Raw genomic sequence first — 23,778 nt, forward strand, 5'->3', positions numbered from 1 at the left:
CCGTATCATAATAATACGTAAGCTGGCCTAATCTCCTTAAATAAGAGTATAACTTGATCCTAGCCATTGCGGTCGTATAGGCTGCAATTACTACGTTCGTGTTTGGGTAAACAAGATCAATATCTTTCAAAAACGCCCACTTGATCACGCAATGCGTTTGACTTAAGGGAATAACCGATTTAACTTCTATGTCGGGGTCTAAGAATAAATCGAAAAACTTTTTGGGATCGCTAATAATAGCCGATTGGTCTTTGCGAGGGTTTAAACCAAAACGACCCCAAAAAGAGTTAAGACAAAGCTTCGCGATGGTACGAAGTCCAGGGTTCTTTTTAATATTGGTAGGATCAAGTTTTACTCCTTCCTTTTCGTAATATTCGTCAACGTATTTCTTGATCTCTTCATCGGTCTCTATTCCCGTGGGTAAGCCGCTGGATTCCTGTTTGAGTTTAAGAAACGCGTTGACGTACTCGGAGAAAAGACCGCCCTCATTCGATATCGGGTCGTATTTTACTACCTCGTATTCCCAAATTTCGTGAATAGAAATGACCTTGTAACCCATTTCGATTGCCAACTGTACCTCATCTGCAAACCAAGTACCAGTTATTTGTCGTTCTGAGTCTTCGTGGGGACAATCCTGCTGGTTTCGAGACTCACTACATTTTTGGCAGTTGGCAAACACTAGAGAAATAGGCCTGGCCAAGGATAAGCAAGATTATAGAGCGATTTTATAGATAAGCAGAATTATAGATAAGGTCTCACATTTTTTATAGATAAGCAAAATTATGGAGCGATTTTTATAGAGCCACCGAATTTATAGATCCAAAATTATGGAGCGATTTTCATAGATACTTAACCTCGCCTTTTTTCCTTGCCTCCGGCGTTTTTTCAGAGCCCCGTTCACCACCCGTCCTTTTATGGATACTTACAATGACCGTTCAAGCCGCTGACTTCTACGCGCCAGGGTCCCCCTCTTTTTTTCCGACAATGTTGCTCTTTTTTGTAGGAATAAGTCGACGCGCATTCAATTGCCTAATATTAGTTGAATAACAAGACATATATTTTTTTCATTTTTTATTTTTTAATTTTGATAATACACCAGACTAGGTAACTGAGTAAAACACAAGAAGAACAAGTTATACGCTTGAAGAGCAGATGTCAGGTTACGCCTCTCAATTAGATTAGTATAGTCGCTTATAATGGTAAATGGACTTGAATAACAACCAAATTTACGCATTACGTCTGGAAATATATCAGAATCTCCTTGGCCGAAATGGATCTCTTCAAAATCTTCGCTGTCAGGGTAGCCGGCAACGCGTTGAACGTGAAGTTTGAGAACTTCGAACATCGCTTCAATACAGGGCCTCTCCTTCTCAATTTCAGTCAAATGTTTGTCGACGGCGTGGATACATAAATTTAAAGCTAGGATACCCGCTTCCCCAAGTTGGAATTCCTCTTTTTTACCGAAACTTTTATAAGCCAAAAGAGTAACGTTTCCTTTACTAGCTAGAAGTTCAAAAGTACGACCCCCAATTTTGGCAAGCTCGAGACTAAATTTATTTTTCTCAACTTCTCTAGTATGTGATTCAATGAGATACCAATTTTGATACATCTTATTAAAAGCTACAGGCGGGAGGCATATTGAGGATTGGAAAGTAACGTCGTTGAAAAAGAATATTTCCAGGTCCTCACCTTTTAAGCCAATTGATAGACACGAATTTTTTCCTAAACGCCAGCGAAAATTGATTTTCCGATGAAAGTTGGCATCTTGTTTCCTGCTACCCAAATCGTAAGACATCTTAACGCTTCGAAACCCGAATACGAAATGACGCAGACCCGGGAGCTCCCCCCGGTATTAATATCTCTCGGATGACTCATGTACCCCGGGGAAAAAAATAAATCGCGCCCGGGCAAGATTTTTTATTAAGTAAATTCCGAAATATACTGCTGAAATTTCAAAAAAAAAGAAGCTAGTATAAGTACTAAAAGGGTTTCTAACTATATTAGGGGGCTTCTTTTTTACCCTTCCATCACTGATTGTATCAAAAAAAAATTATAGGTGGAATAAGAACGAGTATTTGATTTTTTAAAAAATTTACCTGGAAAAAAGAAATAGGTTTTAATAAAATTTCCGGAGCACCGATTAAAAAGTAAGACATACTCAAGACATTAATGTGCCCTCTCGGCCAGCGCCGCGGCTAGAATGGCCTGGACCGCGTCGAGGACGACGTCGGGTAACTCCGCGGTAGGCTAAAGAAATATTATTTTCATTATTATTAATATTATTATTTTAGATTAGTTAAATTTCTTCTTACGCTAGCGATAAAAATATATTTAAAAAAATAACCGAAATTTTAAAAGGATAGTAACTTACGGGTCGGGGATGACGGGACGGGCATGCCCGTACCCTGGAATTCGCGGGGGTGGTACCGCGTCCAGGACCACCGGAGGTGGTATCGCGTCCAGGACCACATCAGGTAACGCGGCTGAAGGCTAAAGAAATATTATTATTTTTTTTATTTAGATTAGTTCCCGCCCGTACCCCGGAATTTGCGGGGGTGGTCTTGGACTAATGAAAATCATATTTTTTAAGAAATGTAGAAAAATTAGACCAAATGCGACTCACGCTTCTGCGATGGGGGCATTAAATTGGCCACGCGCCACCCAACCTCGAATAATCTCGAGGCGTCCTCGACCTCCAGCGGGGCTATGATATTTACATATTTTTTAAAGAATTGTAAAAGAAATTTGACCAATTTCAACTTACACTGCCGCCGGAATGGGGGGGAGGGGGTGACATTCCCCGCGGATTGCGCTCGGGCTTCTCTGGGACTAACGAAAATCATTTTTTAAGAAATGTAAAATAAAAAATAGGCCAAATTTTAGCTTACATTGACTCTTGCTGGTCGTCTTCGGATGACATTTTTGGAAATGAAGCCAGAGAATTCTAGCACTCGCGGTCAAAAAAAGATGACAATGAGCAAGTCGAGAGAAGGGGGGTGTCCGTAGGGGTTGAATCACCCACACCTGCAAGTAGAAACTGCCGCGGGCCAAACGGCGAGGGGACAATACCCGACTTTTTTCCATAGAAAGGAGTAAAATGGTGGAAATAGATGTAAAAAAATAAGCTTACTAGGAATTATTTAAAAAGACACTTTTTTCGAAAAAACATTTTTTATTGATAAAAATTTACAAGAAAATATATAATAAAGTTTTTTAAATCCAGGGAGGCGAAACAGGCGGTGAATTGAGGAGGTCAGAGCTGTAAAAAAACATTTTAGTTTTTTAAAAAAATATACTTTTTCTAAAAAACGAACTTACGAAGGTATAATTGGGGGAGAAGGAACGGCGACTTCGGGGTCGATCAGAAAATTAGGGATGGGCGGCGGCGCGATTAATCTGAAAATTAACATCAATTACCCCAAATCAGCAGCGAAAGCTGTTTCGGCGAAATCGCCCGCTACCACCGAGGTGACATGAGCAATCGCGGCGTTCTGGGCCGCCCAGGCAAGATCGACCACCACCTGGAAGTCCAGAGCGGTGGCTTGAAGTGAAGGCGAATCATGGTGATCAACCGAAAAAAGCCTAAGAGAGTCGCCCATGTTACGTGTCGCATTAAATGCACCGCGTAACACGGCGGCCAAGGAGATTAAAGATGCCACATAACGGTGGTCGCCCGGAATAACGGCGGGGAGAGCAAGGAGTGCCGGTGGTGGTGAAAGAGCCAGCGGAGGCGATGAGGGAGATGAAGATGATGAAAGCGGGCTTTAGAAAAACAAAATGATTTAGGATATTTTTTTAAAAAAGGGGTTAAAGATTTTTTAAAAAACCTACTCGGGAGAAATTATCACCACATCAGGTGACGAAGGAAGGAGAATGTTATCGTTCCATTGAGAAAAACCCGGAACGGGGCTTGCAGGTGAATAACTAGGTAAAAAAATATAAATTACAATAACGAAAATATATAAAATATCAAAAAACTCACGAAATAGAGGTAAGAGCCTCCAGCTCTTCCATAGAGGAGGAATTGGAGGATGATGAAGAGAGTGTACGACTAGATAAAATTTAAAAAGTTAGAATTAAAATAACCAAGTGAAATAAAATTTGAAAAAACTTACCAGCGTTTTCGGGAATTCCCGGAGGCCATATTTTTTTACTGGACTTGTTCTGACTATCGGTAAATTCGCGAGGCTAGATATACCGGTCATTTTAAGGGGCGGGGTCGAAACCCGGATGACCTCTAGGGGTAACCCTCTAAGGAGTTTCATTGGACCCACGCTTAATTTACCGCTAGAGATTGTCACGAAATCTAGACAGTTTTCCTCACCAAATAAAATCGCCTCCAAGTTATTGAATACAACCGGGGAGTTTACGACTTAAGGTTAACTTTCAATAAAAGGAGGAATTTTTATAGCGGATGGGGAAAAAATACAAAAGACAGGAATGTTATTCTTGTACGATGTTACGATTATTATTTCTAAAGCGAGATTTTACGAATCAGAAAAGCTATCGATGAATTTAGGGGGGGATATTACGAGCGGTTCAAATTGTGAGTAATGGCCTTGTTTTTCAAAAAACCGTGGGAAATATTATACCTGAATAATATTACGCCTTGGAAAGACACGATTCATTATTCCACCCCCCTACATGTCTGGAATACCATCCCCCGATGGGAAGGGGGGTCTTAAAAGCGAGACCATAAATAGACCCGGGACCCGATTAAAAAGTCCCATTCGAATTTTTTTAACCGAAAAATATGGAACTAAATTTTCTTAACGCACTCCGCGATTTTAAATCGGATATACGCCCGGTAAGCCTTGATTTCTTATACCGGTTTTTTTTATATTTGACTTCGTTAACCCTTTGCCCTCATGAATTACCTAAATGTTTGAAAGATTTGGAATTGGTACGCGTTTTTATTGAACTTATTGACTACCTTAAACTTATACCTCTAGCCCCGCGAAATTGTAATAATTTAAGAGAATTGGAATCGCTAATCGATAATGTCCCATCCGAGATTAAAACCCCGACCTTCTTAGCTGAATGCGAGAAACAACGTGACGTATTAAACGAATTCGAGGAATATGTCGACTTCGATTACAATTGGTCTAGCCAATCAAACGATCCAACGGTCACTCAAGTACGTGAATTACCGGTTAACCCCGCCCCCGTTGATGACATTTCGCTAGACGCCGATTTCCCGTTCTCAAATAATTTATGGATGTCTCCGGTTGAAAAGATATCAGATAACGACAGCTCTTCCAGTTCGAGTGACGAGATAAAATTCATAAAATGTTTTAACCCTTCGGAAAAATCACCCGAAAAAGAGATTACGAATTCCGAAACATTTACGGACGATTTTTCACTCCCACCGGAATATTCACAGTTTGAAAAAACTTTACTAATCAGGTCTAGTCCCGCGACGCCCCCTCTAGAAATTACTCGACTTTCCCCGGAAAAAAGCCCAGAATGGGGGCACTTCAGCCCGTTCTCGCAATTTTCTCAGCTTGAAAAAGCATTACTAATTAACGGCAAAGCCGAAACCAGCGGACATTCGGTAGACCTCGAAAATATTATCCCTAGCGCTCCCGATAAATGTCCTTCAGCACGAGACCTTAAGCCCTCAAAGACTTCCCTACTAGCGGATATTATTAGAGAAACAATAGGGGTTGAGCTTGAAGGAACGAATATTTTTAAAAACAATGATGAAACGGGAGCCCCGGAAAACAATTTAGACTCGCTTAATGACGACTTATTTTTACCGCCTGAAGAAGAAAATTGGTTAGCGGAATTCCCTTTAAACGAGACGTCAAAACTCCCAGCTGACAGCCCCGCGACACGTGGCTTAGCTTCAGCTCTCGGTTCTCCGGAATCCTCCGCGCGCGAGGAGGAGAGGAGAGAGTCGCTCCTTGCCTCGCCAAATATAGGAACGCTATCGCCATCTGGCGTCGACGGCGCTAACTATTTTAATAAGGAGGAAAATAAAATTTTAAATCCGGAAGTAGATACTTTTCTCGGCTTGAAAAATATTTCGTCGGAATTTCACGAGGGTTCAAGCGTTAATAACCTTCTTCCTTCTAGAAAAAGGAGATCTTTTTCACAACTTCTAACCCATAATAACTCGGTTCCTGAAGCGGATTTAGGGTTAGATTCGTGCCGACCCGGGACTTTTCCTCAAACTAACGCTGTATTTCTTAGAGAGACTGTTTCTCGCGGCGATTCGCATTCCCGAGTCTTTACTCGTAAAATTAGGTGTCTGAATCCGGAAGTAGAAACCCCACCCCTCGATTTGAATATTACGCCAGAATTTCACGAGGGGCCAATCGTTAATAACCTAGTTCATTCTAGAAAAAGGAGATCTTCATCGCAACTTCCACCACTTAATTTAACGGTTCCCGGGGAAGTTTCACCGCGAGCCGGGACTTCCACTAACGCGATATTTGTTAGAGACGCTTTTTCTCCATGCCCGGTGTTTTCGCCTTCACCGCGTAAGATCCCGGACCCTTTTCTAGATCAAGCGGGGCCATCACATAAAATCTTGAAGTGGGATAGCGAAAGTTCGATTTCATCATTTAACTGGTATTCGAGCGAAGATATTCCTCCTCTTTTATCGCCTCTCCCCGCGGACGATGATGACGTTCCACCGCCTCAACCATTTCAACTCGATGAACTAGAGATCGACCAACCACCCCCGATTCAAGCTGGAGTTAATCAGCCGGAAATCGCCCAGCCTCTTCAAGCACCCCAGCCTGAAGACCTTCCTGCTCTTCAAGAAGAGGATCATCTACAGCTCCCGCCACTTCCGCTTCAAGTCATCGAGGATCCGCCCGTTCAACAAGATGGCCAGGGTCTTCAGCTGGAACTACGCGCGAATTTTGAAATTATCCAAGATGGAACGAAAGAATACCCGCTATTCAATCTCGTTGGAAGATACGTTGAAGCGCGCTTCACCGCGGATGTAGAGCTCGGGATTACGCAGTTCGTGACCTTTATTTTTGATCAACTTCTCGATGATGACCGAGTTCAAATTTCCTGTACCTCGGAAGTTTTCCCGGCGCGGGTGCTCGAAATTTCTTTCCGCCAGAAATCGCAACTCCAGCCCGGTGATGTTTTCGATTTAATCGAAGGCGAGATCTATCTGGATAAGCAAGATGATTTCTGGAAATCGCCAATTTTATTCACGTTAAACGTGGTAAGATTACCTCACGGAGGATCTCTGAGGCGACGCGGACTTAAAAAGCATATCGATTATATACGCGATAAAAGGAGTTTTATCTCAGTCCAAAACAAAGACTCATTGTGTCTCCCGCGTGCTTTAATTATTGCTATCGCTCATTTAAAGAAAACGCGAAACCCCGGAAATAAAGAATATTTCCAGGAGTATAAGGCTTTGTACAAGGCCTCTTCGCGAAAACAAAGGGAAAAAGCCGAAGAGTTACGCGTCGAGGCGGGCGTTTCGAAACGCGAATGCGGGGCTTTCACGAGTTTAGTGCATTTCCAATTTATTCTCTCTGACTATCAAATAATCGTTTTTGAGGTTTATAACGACAGACCTAGAGTATTATTCCAAGGGGAAGGCGGGAACTCCGAAAATAAACTTTATTTAATTTATAATCAGAAACATTATGACGTAATCGCGAAATTGACGTCGTTCTTCGCCACTAATTATGCGTGCTCCATCTGTTTGGTCGGATACGATAAATTGGAACGCCACAAATGCGCGATTTTCTGCAAATCCTGTTTCAGACATCAGAAATGTTCCGGCGAGCTCGTCAAATGCACCGATTGTTTTCGCTCCTTCCACGGACTGGAATGCTTCCAAAGCCATCGCGAATCGGTTCCCTCCCTCTGTAGTCAGGTTAAAGTGTGCAAAGACTGTTACAAATACGTGGACTATCGCTCTAGGGAAACTATCCATTCTTGTTCGGAAGTTTTCTGTCGTATTTGTAAAAAGCACGCGCCGCATCCTCACCTTTGCTTCGTCCAGCGAATTAAAGACCACCCCGAGCCTGACATGACCAAACGAAGATTAGCACTAGGGGGCGTCCCTTCTTATCTTTTTGTGTTTTATGACATCGAGTCGATTCAGAATAAACAACACGTAAATAAAAAGGGGGCGTTCGAGCATGAGCCGTTCCTTCTAATATCTCAAATTGTATGCCCCGCGTGTATCGACGAGCGAGACTCCAACTTCGATTGCGGGGTCTGCATCCGCTTTAGCTCGCGACAAAAAATTTTTTACGGGGGAAATGTTGTCGGGAAGTTTGTGGATTATATCAGAACTCTAGCGGATATTAAAAAAATTTACTTATTCGCACACGCCGCGAAATGTTATGATCTCCAATTCGTTTTCAAAGCGGTTCTATCAATCGACGAGACCTTCGTGCCCTTCGTGATAGTAAACGGGACTAAAATTCTCTTCTTTAACTGTTTTAATTTCAATTTTCTCGATTCCTATTCGTTCATCCCCATGGGACTCGCCGCGTTTAGGAAGACGTTTGGACTAGGACCTTCCATGGATAAGGGTAGATTCCCTCACCTTTTGTTTAATTTTGTCGAAAATAATTTCGTTCCCGCTGACCCCGTAACCACTAATTATTCGACCGAGAAGGGGGATAAATTTCCGCCCCTCGAAGCGTACGGGGCTAACTATCTAGGGGTAAAGGAAAGAGCGGCCCTTCTTAAATGGCACGGAGAGCAAATAGCCGCGGGCGGTCACTTTGACTTTCTAAAAGACGCGATTTCGTATTGCACGGCGGATGTCAATATACTCCGACTGGGATGCGCAACGTTTAGACGTGAATTCATGGAAATCTGCGACACTGACCCTTTCCGCGCTGCCATCACGCTCCCTGGCGCCTGCAATTACGTCTTTAGGAAACGCTTTCTCATTCCTGACACGATAGGGATACTCCCCCCCCCCGGAGGGATGAGAAATAGGGACCGACAATCAACCGCGGCTTTTGAATGGCTCGCCTGGGAAGAAAAACGCAGGGGTATAAGAATAGTGTCAGCTATGCGGGGGCGGGAGGCTATGGTAGGTAAATTTAAAGTGGATGGTCTTGACGGAAATGACGTTTACATGTTCCAGGGCTGCTATTTTCATGGGTGTGTTCGCTGTCAAGTAGTGGGAAGAGACAGACCTTTATGGTCAGATCCCTCACAAACGTTCAACCTCAGGTACCAACAAACAGTCAGAGTCGTTGCTCAACTCCGGAAACTTAAGAAAAACGTTATAGAGATCTGGGAATGCGATTTTTACCAGCTTCGCCGTCAAGCGAAGGATAAGGCGTTTTTCGAAAAAGTACGCGCCATGATAATTTCACCCTTGAATCCTCGAGACGCGTTTTTCGGAGGGAGAGTTAACGCGACAGTCCTTTACTACAAGGCCAAAGGCGATGAACGCGCGTTTAACGTCGACATGCTTTCACTTTACCCGACTGTCAACCTTCTAGATAGAATACCCGTCGGTCACCCGAAAGTTTTACTAGACGCTGATGATTTACGAGATCTCGATTCGCTGGACGGGTTAATTCAGTGCCGCGTTCTCGCCCCTCCTAGACTTTTTCACCCTATTCTACCCATGCACTGTAATTCGCGACTTCTTTTCGTTTTATGTGGTACATGTGCACGTCTAAGATTTCAAGGACGGTGTCCTCATTCCGATCCCGAGCGGGCATTCGTGGGGACATTCGTTTCCGACGAACTGAAACTAGCCGTTTCCAGAGGTTACAAAGTGCTTGAAATGTACGAAGCTTGGCATTATCAAACAACGCAGTATAACAAGGAGACCCAGGAGGGGGGCTTGTTTTCGGACTACATCAAGACCATGTACAAAATGAAGGCCGAGGCTTCGGGGTTTCCAGCTGGGATCACTACCCCCGACGAAAAAAACAAATACGTCTCGGATTTCGAGGACCACGAGGGCGTTAAACTCGATCCCGCTAAGATCGCGTTAAACCCCGGTAAACGTGCCGTCGCGAAGTTAATGTTAAATAGTTTTTACGGTAAGTGGGGACAACGGAATAACCTCGTAAAAACTGAGATCATTAAGGACCGCGAACAATTCTTTAAACTATTCAACGACCCGAATATCGAAAGGAAAAGTGTCTTGGCGATAAACGATAAGACGTTGCTTGTCAAATGGGAACATCTCAAGGAAATCGATCCGGCTCTGGCTCATGTAAACGTAGTTTTAGCCTGTTATACCACCGCTTTTGCCCGAATGAGGCTCTATACTCACCTAGAGGCTCTAGGGGATAGTATACTATACCACGATACGGATAGTTTAATATATAGATCACGCGATGGCAATAAGCTAGTGCAGGAAGGAACATTCCTTGGGGATATGACGGATCAATTATCAGAATTTGGTCCAAATTGTCTTATTACCGAATTTTGCTCGGGCGGCCCGAAAAATTACGCCTTCCGCGTACTCAACCGCGATACTGGTGAAATTAAGGAGGTCGTCAAGGCTAAAGGTCTCAGGCAGAACTATTCCACTAGAAATTCCATCTCTATGGACTCGTTGAAAGGGATGCTCGGAATCGACGTAGACGCGCCCACTCTCGAGAAAGAAATCGAAATCCCCCATCATATTTGTCGGTTAAATGATCATACAGTGGTAACTGTAAAGCAAGTTAAAAAATATAGGCCAGTTGTCAATAAATTACGCGTTATCGATAATTTCGAAACATTACCGTTCGGCTATAAAGAATAATATTTAAAAAAAATGACTAGTTCAGAATGAAAAAACATATCCTAATATTCGGGTATAACCCGTTTATAGAATGTCTGTAAAAGGAATTATTGGTTAATTACCCTTATACGCGGAGTTTCGGTATTAACTGTTTTTATCCATCATATTCGAAAGATAAGTCGTTATGGCTTTAAAGCTATTAACTTATAATGTAACCCATATTAGACGATAAGTCCCACTTAAAATGGCAGCATCAGTATTAAGTAAAGAACACCGGTAAACTCATAAAGATGAAATGATTTCCCCCCCGCCGACAAAAATATTTTGGCATTATAGCGAGTGGCAAACACTTTATGACACTTTAAAAGACTCCGTAGTGTTCCGAGAAGGAGTCCCCAATCTCGATGATTACCCTGGTGAAGAAGGCGAACACATTCTCCTCATCGCCGACGATTTAATGAACGAGAACAATGGTCAAATCGGAGCTTTCTTCACGAAAGGCGTTCACCACCGTAATATAAGCTTCGTATTTATAACCCAGAACATTTTCCCAAAAACAAAGGATGCGCGCGAAATTTCGCTGAACGCGAATTACATTGTTTTGTTCAAGAACCCTCGTGATCAACTTCAACCCGCTATATTATTCCGTCAACTTAGAGGCGCCAATTACCGGTTCGCTATCGAGGCCTATCTCGACGCGACCAAACGCCCTCACGGCTATATTCTTATCGACAATAGGCAGGAGTGCCCCGATGACTTCCGTTTAAGAACGGATATTTTCCCCGACGAAACCGAAATGGTTTATATCCCTAAGAAAAAAAAGTAGGGAGTATAAAGTCAGCGGAGAGGAAGAAGTCCCTAACCAGTTCGAAAATGCCGGCCCTGGTTGCCGGACACAAAGATTTTCTCTCGGCCCTAGGTAGATCAAATTTTAAACAGCGACGCGCTATTCTCCATCACGCTAAAAAACCCTTAATTGATGCTATTGCTGAATGCTGCGATAATACTTTGAAAGGGAATTTAAAGTTAAACCCTTGTCAGAAACGAAAACTAGCTAAACAAAAGAAATTCATTAGACAGATAGCCTCTAAAAAAGTAGCCTGGCGTAAGAAGAAATTAATTTTAGTTCAAAAAGGTCACGGGATTCTAAGTATTCTCATCCCCACCGTTATTTCAGCCCTTAGTGGGATTTTAGGTCGTTCTTAAGGAAATAAAAAAATGTACGCTCAAAAGTTAGCCTTAGTCCCCCTCGACTCGTTAGGAAAAATAATAATAATAATAATAAAAATGTTCTCATCCCCTCTCGAGATACCCCCCAATTTTCGTTTCCACATCCGTTAGGGTCCTCCGTGGATGAATTAAATAATAGCATGACCGACGTACTCAATTCCAATCTTGACATTAGGGATAAAGTTAAATTATTCGAGCAGATGTTCCACCGATATCAAAACATTAAGGATATAGCGACGAAGCCAAAAAATAGAAAAGAAACCGGGCAGGACACGACCTTCTTAAATCTCGTTCCGATTCAGTTTAGAGCGAGTGCGAAGGACTTAATTAGCCGATTGATTAGCTTAGGCGATAAAGTTTCGTGGTCGAGTGAAGGCGAGTTGTTTATAGATCAAACGCGCGTGCCCGGGTCAGATATCGCTACGCTCGTGAGTTACGCCGTTGGGGCTATAAACAGAAAACGAACGCCTCCCCCCACCGGTTGGAACGAGTTCGACGCCTTGTTCACGCCTACGGTATCATTCAAGAAAACAATCCCGCGAGTGAAGAAGAAAAAAATTACATTTTCGGCGAAACCTAGAAAAGCATCGGTCGTTCGGACTCCGCTCCAATTTAAACCCCGGGACTTATCGAAAGGGGTTATCAATAGAGGCGCGAAAAAAAGGAAAACGGAACAACCAATATGGGAAGAGTTTCTAACCCCGAGGCAGTCTTGAAAAAAATTTATTACGATCCAAAACATCCCGCGAGTTTCGACGGATTGGAAAAACTTTATCAGGCCGTGAAAGACAGAGGTATTCCCCGGGAAACGGTAGAAAAATGGTTAACGAAGCAAGAATCGTACACGTTACATAAGACCGCCTATCGGAAATTTAAAAGGAGCAAGGTTTTTGTAACTAATATTGGCGACCAGTTTCAAATGGACTTGGCGGACATGAGAGACATTTCCGAACACAATTCCGGCTTTAATTACCTACTAGTATGTATCGATACATTCTCGCGACACGCGTGGGCAGTCCCTTTAAAAAGTAAGAAAGCCGAAGACGTAATCGCCGCGACCGAGAAAATATTCGAGGATCTCACGCCTCTTAAAGTTCAAACCGATAAAGGGGGGGAGTTCACGGGGAAAAAATATCAGGATTTCCTTAAAAGAAAAAAAGTTAAATTCTTTACTAGCGAAAACGATACAATCAAAGCGTGTATGGTCAAGCGACTAAATCGTACGCTAAAGGCTAAAATGTATAAATATTTCACCGCTAATAACACCTATCGATACTTGGACGTCCTCCCTGATTTAATTCATAGCTACAATACCACTAAACATTCCACGATAAAAATGTCACCTCTAGACGTGAAACCGGATAATATCCTGAAAGAATTTAAAACAATTTACAAGGAAATCCCCGTGAAAAGCCGGCGTCAACCTAAACTTAAAGTCGGTGACTTTTGTCGTATCAGCAAATACAGGGGGGTCTTTGATAAAGCCTATCCCGGTACTTGGTCGAAGGAAGTCTTTAAAATCACCCACCTCGTAAATTTAGACCCGCCCCTTTACACGATCGAAGATTTAACGGGGGAGGCAATAAAGGGACGTTACTATCAGGAAGAACTGCAATTAGTCGCTAAACCTCGACTATACAAGATCGATAAAATTCTCAAGTCTCGGAAACGCAAAAATCAGGTCGAATACTTTGTCAGTTTTGTAGGATATCCGTCGAACGCGAACTCGTGGGTCAAGAAAAAAGATGTATCTGACATTACCTTCAAACGCTAGCATGCGGGTTTACGCCGACAATACGATGGCCTCCTATACCTCCGCGTTACCGAAACCTGTCGAATTGGCGGGGTCTTGGGAGTGCGGGCTAGCTGAGATAAATTACACTAGCGCGTTCTTCAACGTCCTCGAGGGACAAAACACTATCGTTTTCATGGTTGTCGACGAAATCCCTCCTGTCGAATGTAACCCGTCTCCAATCGAAGTCAAGCAAAATGAACCGGAGACTAGCATCGAAAAAAACCTAGAGCCGCCTCAAGCCGATCAACCTAGTTTGGGAATAACACTTAAAATTACCACGCCGGGGAAAAAAAATCCGAAAGGGAAAAAAACGGAGCAGATTTTCGATGTCGCCAAAGACGGAGAAACTCTTACGGGTGAAGCTCAGATCGCCGAATGCGCGGCTCAGCCTAGAAGACCCAGGGGGACCTCCCACGTTTATAGGGTACCCATAGGATACTATTCTTCCATCGAACATTTAATTAAGATAATAAACGAAATTATTAAAGATATGAAGACGTCTCTTCAATATAACGAGATCACTCGCCGAGTTCGAATAAGCCCCTTTCGTCATAACGTACTAGTGCAATTTCATTTTGGTCTAGCCATGACATTGGGCTTCGATCCCGGGATTCAATCTTTGGAAAGGGGTTACCGGGGCGCTAGGCCGGCCCTTATAGGTTTTCAAATCCCCCCTCAACTTTACGTTTATACTAATATCGTCGAAGATCAAATGGTGGGTGACACTCTCGTTCCTCTCGTTAGGATTGTCCCCGTAGAAGGCTCGTTCGGGGATAACGTCGGGAAAATATATGACGTGCCTCATTACGTGCGAGTCTCCAAACGCTATTTCGACACGATCCAAGTACATATAATGAACCCTCAGGGGAAACCGGCGCCATTTGCCTTCGGGTCTCTGACGGTTAAACTACATCTACGGAAACAAGATGCCTAAGCCGGATGTCCTCGACGCGCGGGGGTCCTGTCCCTATAGAAATTATTATCTTAATCAAGCGCAAACTGGGGGGTCTAATTTCTATCAAGGAGCGGCTTATCAGAAAGGGCACGGTCTCGGAAGTCTGTTCTCGGGGCTCTTCCGCTGGGCCTCCCCTCTTTTAGTTAGAGGGGCGAAGTATATAGGAAAACAAGCGTTGGGGGTCGGCAGTAAAATTCTCAATGACGCCGTGGCAGGTGAGAATATAAAATCTTCGGCGAGGAAACGTTTCGGTGAAGCTCTAGAAGGGATAACCGGACAAAGCGGTTCGGGGCGGAAAAAGCGTAGGAGAACTAAAACGAGAAGCAAGAAGAAGAAAACAACGAGCAGGAGGAAAACTAGAAAAAGGACCGTTAAACGCAGAATCGGGACAGTAGCTCGTCGGAAGTCCACGAAACACGTTCGTGACATTTTTTCCCTCAACTAAAAAGAACCAAAATGTACAAAGTTGAAGCCTTGAAATCGGAATTGGACCTGTTCTCGGTCACCCCCGTGCAAACTAGCGTCGAAAGCGCGACTCCAACTTCTATCGACCGATCTCTACGCTACGAGATGATTCTCAAATTGAATTTTGTATCCCTAAAAGCCCGGAGTATACTGATCTCGCGATGAGTCTCCTTCACGTTAAATGTAAAGTAACGCGGGAGAATGGGGCTAATTTAGACCCCGACGTTAAATTATCAACTTGTAATAACCTAATGCATAGTCTCTTCGATCAAATTGAAATTTACTTGAACGACAATTTAATCACGCCCTCGGCAAGTCGATATTCATACCGAGCCTATTTAGAATCGCTCTTGAACTATTCCGGCGAGGCTAAAACTTCTCACCTGACTTCGTGTCTCTACGCCAAAGACGCTGCCGGAAAGTGTGACGATATAATTACCAACTCGGGGAGCAAGATTCGTCAAGCAGCTATTAAGGATTCAAAGGAAATTTCCTTAGTAGGGGCAATATACGCCGACCTTTTCAACATTCCGAAATACCTTCTAAGCGGGGTGGAAATTAAAGTTCGACTTTCTAGGAGTAAAACGGCCTTTGTCCTTATGGGAGACCCCTCCTTAAACGTGGGGAATTTTAAGATCGCTATAACGGACGCTACTTTGGAAATACGGAAATGCAAGATAAGTCCTCAAATCATTCTGGCTCACGAAAACGCTCTCTTAGGCGCCACAGCGAAGTACCCCTTTACCCGAACCGAAGTGAAAAGCCACGTACTGCTCACCGGCGTTTCAAATACGAGTCTCGACAATGTGTGGCTGGGACCGCTCCCTCAACGCGTTATTATCGGCCTAGTCTCGCATACGGCTTGCACGGGCGATTTTCATAAAAATCCTTATAACTTTCAACCATTCGGGTTAAATTTCTTATCTCTCTACGTTGATTCGGACGCGGTTCCGAGCAAACCTCTCCAGCCCAAGTTTTCCCAGAATCAATTTGCCCGTGAATATTACACCTTGTTTACGGGGACGAATATACACTTTAAAGATGATGGGAATAGTATATCGCACTCAGAATATCCGAGGGGGTATACTCTATATGCCTTTGATATCACGCCTGATCTTTCCGCGAGTGACAACTCTCATTGGAATCCCGTAAGACGGGGACAGTTACGTATCGAGTTGGGATTCGAAACCCCGCTCACTGAATCGGTTTCGGTCGTTATTTACGGGGAATTCCATAGTTTAATGCAGATAGACAAAGACCGCAACGTGGTGATTGATTATTAAAATGAACACATTAGAAATAAACGAGATCCTCGGGCATTTACCCGGGTATCAAGGTGCCTTTGCTTCCGATAGACTCCCCGAATATATCCCTTCCTTCCCCGCCTCCCTGGTCGTTAACCTCGATCCTCACGATGGGCCCGGGACTCATTGGGTAGCTATTTACCTAGACGCTTTCAGGAGGACCAGGTACTTTGACTCGGCGGGTCGTCCGGTGACCCTCCCCACGATAAAAAAGTTCCTGAGAAAAAATTCCTCGAAAATACTCTACAATAGACGTCGTCTACAGGCCGTGGGAAGCAAAGTTTGCGGACAATACTGCGTGCTCTATCTGGAACATCGCTATAGGGGGCGGAGTTTGACCTTCTTCGCTGATAGGTTCACGATGAACCAATGGAGTAATGACAATCGCGTGGAGACCCTATTTAAGAAGCGGATTTAACTTACCTTGAGTCAGAGGGGGTATCAGCCAACAGAAACATCATGGAAAGACCGCTGGTAGTTGTCGATTTTGAATTCTTACTCGGCGCGAAATACGAACCGGTCGTTAAAGAAGTTGCCGTCGCGTTCGTCGGGGAGTTTCCCCTAGTTAAAGTTTATTCGTTAAACCTCCGTACCACGTAGCCCGGCAAAATCAATGGGTCTTTACCCATATCAACGGTTACCTCTGGAACCACGGCGATACCCCTTACATCGAGCTACAACATCGGCTCAAGGCCTTAACCGAGGACTCCGAATTCGTTTACTGCAAGGGAGAGGAGAAATGTCACGTCCTCAGGAAACTCATCCCCCAAGAGGTGATCGAACTCGGGGAAATCGGTTGCCCCAAGGCCAAGGACATCAGCATCGACCAGAACTATCGGTGTCGGTTTCATCGACGAGGGAGCCCGACGCTTCTCTGTGCGCGGGAGAAGGCCTGCCGCTTTGCCAAGTGGTTGGAGACCCATCACCAGACGGCTCCCTCGCCGCTCCTCGAGGCAGACGAAGGATTCTTTTAAAACTTTTCTTTATAAAAAAACAATTAATTATTTTTCGAACTCTTATGTTTTTAAAAAACCATTACGTAATTTTCTCAATTCGCGCGCGTATTTTCATTTCGTATCATTTTTCTTATATTCAGTGTTATCATTTTTTGTAATATCTTCCTTTGCGTTAATAAATGTTTCGTTCGAATTTATGTTTTATTTTTCAACATACACGCTTAAACTCGTAAGGGGGGAAAGAGAAAGTCGAGGTTTTTTTAGTCGTCTAGTACCTGATCATTCCCTGGGTCATTCCGGAAGTCGGAGAAGTAAGAGGTAGACGCTTTTTTTCTTAAGATGAATTTTGAGAAAAACAGAATCGCTAGTTTCAAGGGTTTTCCCTGTAAGTTTTTAAACGTGAGGGAGCTAGCGAAAGCGGGTTTTTTCTACGTAGGTCACCGGGACAGCGTAATGTGTTTCTCCTGTCAGCGTGTCGTCAAGGACTGGACGGCCGACGACGTCCCGTTACTAAGACACGAAAAAGAGTGTAACTTTTGTCCGTTCATAAGAAATGATTTTTCGGGGGATGTCCCAGCCCTGTCGATGGAGCTTGAAGGGTCAAAGCCGATGCGATACGAGATCGCGCGAATTCGTTCCTTTACTAGGGGATTTAATAATAATTATATTAAGAATAATATTATTAATAAGGAAGGTTTGCCGATTGATCCTTTAAGGGAAGCCAGGCATTTATCCAAAGCTGGTTTTTTTTATACGAATTTCAAAGATTGCGTAAAATGCTTTTCCTGTTCTGGGGAACTAATGAACTGGAATAAGGAAGATAGTCCGTTCGAGGAACATTGGGAAAATTTTCCTCATTGTAAATTTCTTATTTCGAGGGCAAGAAGTGGAAATGTAAAGCATTTAATAGCCGCTGAGGATATCGTAGAAAAGGACAACCAGTTGAATTATTTGACTTACCCCGAATCACGATTAATATACGATTCTTTAAACGAAATAGTCGAAGTCTTAGATGAAGGACGAGGTCTAGACATGCCCGGGGAATAATAGATTTCTCCCGAGGAATTCGAGAGGGGCCGCGTGATAATAGACTATTTTTAGGGGGGGCCGTTCACCCCTCAGCGAGAGATGGAAAGAGGGATTTACCCCCCGCCTCGGTTCTAAGGATCATTCGATCGGTCGCGGACGAAGGTGAAAGACACAATTTTTTACTCGGCTTCCGTTAAAAAAGATGCATTTTGAGAAAAATAGAATCGCTAGTTTCAGAGGGTTTCCATGTAAGTTTTTAAACGCGAGAGAGCTAGCGAAAGCTGGTTTTTTCTACACCGGGCACACTGATAACGTCATGTGCTTCTCTTGCGAGAGGGTCGTCAAGGGGTGGATGACTAATGACGTCCCGTTGCTGAAACATATCGAGCAGAATCGCTTATCTAAATTCGTAAATGACGAGAATACGGGGAATGTCCCCGTCCTAACACTGCCGATAGACGATAAAGAGCAGACGGATGAGACGGAGCTAAATCCTATGCGCCATGAGCTTGAGAGAATTCGTTCGTTTAACAAGGGATTCCCTGTTAATATCGTAGATGGTAGAGCCTTAGCTCGGGCTGGGTTTTATTATTTAAATTATAAAGATTCCGTTAAATGCTTCGCGTGTGAGGGTGAACTTATGGCTTGGGAAAAAGGCGATAGTCCTTTCGGTGAGCATAGGAAATATTTCCCCCATTGTAAATTTCTATTAGGGGAAGAATGTGGAAACGTAGCTCATTTTATAGCTGACGAGGATATTGTAGAAACTAACCAGCCACCTTATTCTTCGACTGCCGAGAAAGCCATAGTATACTGTTTTTTAAAAGAGGTGGTTGACATTTTAGAGGGTGATAAACGGAAACGACTGGAAACCAAACATTTTTGCACAATTGGATAATAGGTTTTGGAGGCCGTGTGAATCTCTCTCTCTTTTCCCTAACTTTCTCACGGTTTGAGAAATTCCTTCATTCGGGGTCTCTCTCCCCCCTAGTTAGAGATTTCTCCCTGGATTTTAGTTCGGTAGGAATCATTCGATCGCTAGTTTACGAAGGTGTCAGACTAAATTTTTAACTTCCTCTAAAAAAATGAATACCCTGGCGAAACGAGTCGCTAGTTTTAAAAAGTTCCCGGTGGAATATATGGACACTCTCGAACTGGCTCAGGCGGGCTTCTTCTTCGTAGGACATAAGGATATCACTATCTGCTTCTGGTGCGACGGTCTGGTGCGGGATTGGGAGCTGGGATCTAACCCCTTACATTGCCACACCGCCTTGTTCCCCGAGTGCGAGTACGCCAAGCTCGAGTTCGCGAAGCTACAGGAGACCTACGATGCCCAACTAGGCCCTATGAGGTATGCGGACGAGCGGTTGAAGACTTTCACTAGTTTCCCGCTAGAAAAGCCGTGCCATATGGAACTCACCAACGCGGGTTTTTTCTACACAAACTTTACGGACTACGTGAAGTGTTTTTTCTGCGGTGGTGAGATCGGAGATTGGGGTGCGGAAGACGATGCCTTTCTGGAACACGGGAGACTATTTCCCGATTTCAAATTTGCAAAAAACTATTATTGCGGGAACGTCTTTTTAAAATCATTCATGCTCAACATCGCGTAAAATTTGACCTCGTTCCCGTAACTTTCTTTTTCCTCGATGTAGAAGATCGAACTAACTATTCCTTATTAAATAATTTCCATTTTAAAAGAAGAATCTCCCTACTTTATAATATTTTACAGCCTATTTTATTAAAACATGTACAGAAAAGTGTAATAAAAAATGATTTATTATAATATTCGTCTCGTTATTTTTTTCCAATACATTTTAGGTAAAAAAAGATAGGTAAGTGGAGGTATCCATATAGATGGGTAAGTGGAGGTATCCATAAAATGAGGTGAAGTTAGAGGGCTCCATTATTTTGGATCTAAAAATTCGGTGAGTCTATAAAAATCGCTCCATAATTTTGGATCTATAAATTCGGTGGCTCTATAAAAAATCGCTCTATAAATTTGCTTATCTATAATTCTGCTTATCTATAAAATCGCTCTATAATCTTGCTTATCCTTGGCCAGGCCTATTTCTCTAACACTAGTTTCGATCCTATTCTTTGGGGTAAAACGGGATGGTAGAGAGATTGAGGCGATAACATTGTGGCTTTTATTAAACCGTTTACGGTAGAAATGTCCGGGAAAGGAGCTTTTACATGTATTTTAGGGTGTCCCACTGGTAACTTGCAATACTTGTTACACCACGGATAGAGTGAACAAATATCAATGTATTTAATTCCCTCCACCTCTTTACACGTGTGATGTAATTTCAAGGCTGACGTACGTCCTCCGAAAAAGGCTTCGCGGGGGCGGATTGGTTCTTTAATTTTAAATTTTAAATTTTCGGTAGAAAGATATGCGTCGATGACGGAGTTAGTACTCCTCTCAGCTTTGAAGGTACATTCCCATTTTTCATGGACCGTGTATCCCAATTGTTTCAAGCGGTTAGTGGTAGCAATGGTTGACGCGTATCGCGAATTATGGGTCTGAGTGTGGTCGCCGTATAACGCTAAGTTTCTATTGATAGGAAAACACGTTTTACACCCGTGATAATAACAACCGTGATATTGAAAGACTTCGTTATCGAGAAGTCCGTCCACGTTAATGTTAAGAATTCTAGGTTCAAATCCATTAAAAGCAGACATCCATTCAAGCCATTCGATCGCTCCAAAACTCTGGTTGCAGTTCATACGATAGCCGAAAGGGGGCACTACACCAATCGTATCGGGCTGTAAAAAGTGTTTCCTAAAGATAAAACTGCATACTCCCGCAATCGTTATCGCAGTTAAGAACGGGTCTATTTCGAATTTATCCATGAAAATAGAACGATATGATAAACAGCCTTGCAAAAGAATGTTTACGTCCTGGCGACAGTACCGGATTAAATCTATTTTATAATCAAAATAATTAAAGTTGGGGTCCGAATAACTGCAAGCTTCGGACCGGGAATCGTTATACCACTGGATAAATTCATCGTAGGCCTTACCGCTTAAACGATTAGGGTCGTACGCGTCAATCGGAGGCATGTCATTATGTAGTACGTAATTGGTTTCGTTCGAACGGGCTGGATCAAATTCATGGTCTACGGTATTAAACAGTAAATGCGGGAAATGTCCCTTATTTAAATAATTATCTAAACCAAATGTGGAAACGAATTGAGAAAGGGCAAAGGGCATAAAATTTAAGGAATCTAAGAATTTTAATTTTTTATACTGTACATACATGAATTTGGTCCCGTCTGTCAAGACTTTAGGGGTCCACTTTAAATCGATCATTTTACGTACTATAAATTGCGCGTCGTAACCTTTAGCGTTATGGGCAATACATATTATCTTATCAGCCACTCTGTTAAGCGTACGAAGATACTCTAGAAAGTCGCCGACGGGGTCTTTTGAGAGAAATATTTTCTCCCGAGGACCACTACCGCATTTAGCACATGCGTACTGACTATCATTTACACGCTTTTTGCAAAACGCATAAAATTGGTTCGTGAATCAAAGCATTGGCGTCAGTACGATTTGTTTGTTTACATTCCAAGTCATAAAAAACAAAGACTTCCGTTTTTGGAGTACTTCTCTTGGTCAGTGGTGATTGTCGGAGTCGTGGACCCGTTTATTATTGCTATTTATTCGAGAACGAGTAGTTTTATCGGCAGAATCTTTACGGACGGTCTTTAAAGGTTGCATGTAACATAGATGACCTGCGGGGTTAAACTCACTACACGAAAGACAATAGGTCTCTCCACAAACGTGTACTGCCTTACGCTTAAACATACTGATAAATTTTCCGCAAAGATTACAAACGTAAATTTTATTACATAAGGGCTCGGGTCCTGATAAATGGTAATCGTAACAATTTTGATTAGGGAAAACTCTTAAACATGTTTGGCAAGTTATTTTATCTACGTCCTTCCTGCAATCTTGTTTTCTACAACAAGCGTGACAGAAAAGAATGCATTTATGCTCACTGAGATGATTAAAACCTACTAAACATTTTTCGCAAAAGTAATTAAACGCGAAAAGGGGTTTGGGGTTAGTAATTACGTTGAAATGTCTGTCAATATTTAGAAGATAAAGACGTTTGCGGAGAGGCCCTTCTAGTTCCCTCTCTTCTTCGATGTCGCCGAAAATAACTAAGGGTACGGGATCGTGTAATCGAAAAACGATAATACTGTATTCAGGCAAGATTTCTTGGAAGCGAGTTAAAGCGTCCGGACCAGCGCATTCTTCGTCTGTTAATGCAGAATATACCAAAAGGGTCCTAGCTTCGCGGGTCTGTAATAGCGTTTCAATATTTTTTCCTCTACACTGTCTTATAGTAGTATATTTTCTTTTAAGTTCTACATCATTTTTATTATCCATGTATTCTCTATGAGCTATGGCTACTACAAGAGCTCGTGCTAAACAAATTTTATCAGGGTTATTTATCGTTATGGTGCATTTTTTATAAAAAGAAAACTCTTTTTCAAGGGAAATCCCTAACCCAACTGATCTAGTTCCTCCTTGCGGTAATCTGACTCGATTAAACGTAACCGTAACTATTCCTTAAAAAAACTACCATCGTTCTCGGATCTATAGCTTTTTTCATCGATATACATCATCAACCATTGCAAGTCTAATTGGTCCCGACGCCTGAAACTGACGGGAATTTGAAAGCCGTGGTTAGTGACGTTCACGAATGAAACCGAAACCATATCTGAAGGCAAACAGTCCTCCAATAGGGTTTCCATCAATATATAAATACCGTTTTCTATATTATTTTCTAGTCTGACATTTAAAGTTCGTCCCATTAGTCCGAAATTTGGGAAATTTTGGATATTATTATTTAATATTTTAATAGAACCTGGTAAATTAGGAAAGGATGGAGGCGTTATTGGAACGTCAACCAGCCCACCTCCAACTTGAGGAGGAGACGAAGTGGGGGCAGCCAAATTTGCGTTCTCGGAGTCTGAGACGGTGGAGGTGAATACTGCGGAGCTCGTGAGGGGCCAGCGACCGCTATAGGGTCATTATTACGCTGAGGGGAAATATTATGATGTGGCCTGCTACTACTAGCCGTACGAGCAGCTAACAACGCTTTAGCTTCCTCGAACATTTCGGCTGCTCTTGCGGCTGCGGCTGCAAGTTCCTCCGCGTCCCGTCGGGCAACTTGTACGTTCTCAGCTAAACGCTGAATGCTGTCCGTACTGGGGGACGACGTGATAAAATTATCTTCCAAAGATAAAGAGTGGCACGTGTCATCTGATTCTAGAAAGGGTGATGGAGCATCCATAGGCGTATACGAGGGCGAATAACGTACTTCGTCAGGT

At 43.0% G+C, this 23,778-nt stretch overlaps 1 long non-coding RNA gene across 1 annotated transcript in view; it reads left to right on the forward strand.

The window, feature by feature from the left end:
• Positions 1–23,778, forward strand: part of LOC149926033 (uncharacterized) — a 30,574-nt gene that overhangs the window by 4,974 nt on the left and 1,822 nt on the right. The window lies entirely within an intron of this gene.

The sequence above is a fragment of the Leiobunum rupestre genome, chromosome 10 (genome assembly GCF_980474605.1).
Source record: "Leiobunum rupestre chromosome 10, qqLeiRupe1.1.hap1, whole genome shotgun sequence".
NCBI classification, from domain to species: Eukaryota; Metazoa; Arthropoda; class Arachnida; order Opiliones; family Sclerosomatidae; genus Leiobunum; species Leiobunum rupestre.